Source organism: Delphinus delphis, chromosome X (genome assembly GCF_949987515.2).
Source record: "Delphinus delphis chromosome X, mDelDel1.2, whole genome shotgun sequence".
In the NCBI taxonomy this organism is placed as follows: Eukaryota; Metazoa; Chordata; class Mammalia; order Artiodactyla; family Delphinidae; genus Delphinus; species Delphinus delphis.
Window position 1 is genome coordinate 46,687,206 of NC_082704.1, and position 3,267 is coordinate 46,690,472.

Below are 3,267 nucleotides of genomic sequence, written 5' to 3' on the forward strand. Positions count from 1 at the left end.
GCACAGCAAGTAAAGAATTTGACGCTGGTAATCCAGTGTCTTTGTTCTCAGAATTTAAATTCTCACCATCTATGGAGCTACAGTGTACCTCATAATGATCATTGCCTTTTCTTTAGAGGAAATATATTGGGAGTACTAGTCATAGTTATTAAAAAACAAAACAAAACATGGTTTACATTTGGAAGAGAGAGAAAATGAGAATGCTTATGTTTTTTTCTCTTTTCCCTGCACATTATTTCTCTGATTGTCATCTGTTTATTCTCCCCTTTTGTAACAAACAGGAAAACCAGTTTTCTAGAGCCATTTCTTACACCACTAACTTTTCATGACCAAGGTGGTGGTGGGCTAGCTCAATCTATCTCATGAAATGTTTAAAAAAGTGGGTCAGTTGGAATTCCTCTGAATATAGAAATGTTTTTGATGAATTAGTTATTTCCTAGAATTTTTTCCAATGTTTGTAATGTTCTCTATGAACCAGAGATAGTTATCATGATTTACTATAGAATGTCATAGTTTGGGTCCATGCCATGTAAAGAAAAAAGAGAAACAAATAAAAGTAGAGGGAAAAAACCCAATTAGTACAGACAGTCATTAAATTAACATTATTAAATTATATTTGTTTCTTGAATACAATTTTGGAGAATATCAGCTGTGGATAATTTAGAAACATTAGCATGAGCTAATTATGCAAACTTTCATGGTCAGTTTCAACTTGCATATGTTAATATTAAATGCAGTTTGATTTATACACATTTATTATAATTTCTTATGATTTATCAATGACAGAATGAGTGATGATTATCTCAGTAAGGAAAAATAGAAAATTTTAAAAAATGAAATATACATATTTAATATTCAAAGTCAATATTAACTCTAGTTTCCCCTTTGAGGCTATATGAGAAAGATAAAATGCCACAGTAAAAGCTTGGGGAACTAACTCATATTAGAGAAGTATATTTAAAGGCTAAGTGAGCTCATTTTATAAGAAGCTAATAAAATATCATAGTGGAAAGAAATGTTTCTTCCTCCCCATTGATGTCAATTGTCAGATTAGTTCTAGATTTTAAACCCAAATTTGTTCTTGCTGGTTTTGAAATTTTGTTTAAAGTTGTGAGTCTTTATCTTTCGTTGACCTATGCTGTCACAGATGTGATGCTTTTGATTTCCCTTCCATCTTATATAATGGAACTTTTCTTTTTGGAACCTGGTAATTTTAAGATTAGAATTCTTTGTTTGAAAGGAACCTACCATCGGCTGACCTCAACCCTTTTCATTTTTGATCTCAGGTTCATCTAAACCCCATGATAGCACCAAGGTCCAAAGTTTTTAAAGATACAAGTTTCTTTTATTCCCTATTCTCCTTTAGAGAAAATAACATCAACTAAAAACTCCTTCTGTCTGAAATTCTTCCTCTTTGTGTTCAAGGAAAGTTGAAATGGCTCTTGAATCTCTTTATGCAAAGGTGTTATTTCAGTGTCTTGACCCTCTAGTCTTCAGCTTCACTTACAGCAAGTGCATTATTGTTAAAAGGTGATTCATTCTTCAATATTAATTAATGTGGAAATTTAGTTTATACATATGTGAAATATTCTGAAATTAGAGGTAGAACTTCTAAAACAAAGTTTCTATGGTGGCCTGTAATTTCTGGAAATGGATAAGAGCAAATCACATTACAAATATAGAGTTTAAGTTTTTAAAAATAGTATTATCAATATATTTTTTTTAAAAAAATCAAAGAACTTGCAAATAGGAAAGCAGGAGTAAATCAGTGCATCGGTGACCCAGAAACTTGAGGCAGGTAATTCTCCTGGAATTCAGTCCATTGGAACAAAAGGAAATATAAGAGAAAAGGTAATAGACATACAACATAGATTCACAAGTTCCAAGATCACTATAAATGGCATTCTTTGAGTAGAAACAGAGAGAATAGAAGAAAGGAAATACAGAGTAATAAAAGAATACATACACTAATTCTTTTAGTCAACAAATTAGTGCCATGTCCCAGGCACTGTTCCAGACTCAGGGAAACATTAATAATAATATAATAAAAGCAAACAAAAGTCTCTGCATGCATGGTGCTTACATTCTGCTTGGAAAGACCTACACTAAGCAGGATAAATAAATAAAATATAATGTGTTAGAGAATGAAAAGGGTTGAGGAAATAAATAAGCAAATAATAAGAATTTGAAATAATGTGATAATTTTTTCATTTTGGATGTGGTGGTCAAGAAAGGCCTCACTGCCCCAGAGACATATGGGCATTGAGGTGAAGTGAGGCCGTGAGCCATGCTGCAGTCTGCAGGAAGGGCATCCCAGATAGAAGTAATTATAAGTATAAAGGCCCTTGAGTCAAGAGCATATGAGATATATTCAAGGAACAGAAAGGAGGTTCACTCTGGAGAGAACTAGGGAAGAGTAGTAGGAGGTAATGTCAGAGGAAAAGAAGGACAGCTTGTGTAGTTTTGGTTGTCACAGTAAGAACTTTGATTTACTATGGAAAGCCATTAGAGGTTTTTGCGAAGAGGAGTGACATTATCGGACAGGTGTTTACAGGATCATAGACCATATCTCAACATAATAAAAGCTGTTTATGACAAACCCACTGCCAGCATAATACTCAATGGTGAAAAGCAGAAAGCCTTCCCGCTAAAATTTGGAACACGACAAGGATGCCCATTCTGACCACTTCTATTCAACATAGTATTGGAAGTCCTAGCCTAGTCACCGCAATCAGACAAGAAAAAGAAATAAAAGGTATCCAAATTTGAAGGGAAGAGGTAAAGTCACTATATGCTGGTGACATGATACTATATATGGGATCTTAGACAACTCTTTCGATGTTTTTTTTTTTTTTTCTATAAAGGAAAAAAGAGATGTAGCCTGGTATCTAGAGGAGAAATCGGGTCAGAGGTTTCTTGTGTGTGTAATGGGAGAAGTAACGGTTTGTGGAACAATAGGAATTATTCAATAAAGAAGAAGAAATTCATAATAAAAGAGAAGAATATCTGGAACAATGTTCTTGAATGGTGGAGTGAAGATAGGGGCTTATTCACAGGAAGAGGCATAGGCTTGGAGCATGGGAAGTCCATTCATAGAAATAGAAAAGTAGAATATATGGGTAGATATACTGGTAGGTAGGTAAATGTGGTGGTGAGAATAGATGGAAGTTCTCACCTGGTTATTTTTTTCTCAGTGGAATAGGAAGCAAGGTCATCATCTGAGCATGAAGATGGGAGAAGAGGCACTAAAAGTTTAAGAAAACAGAG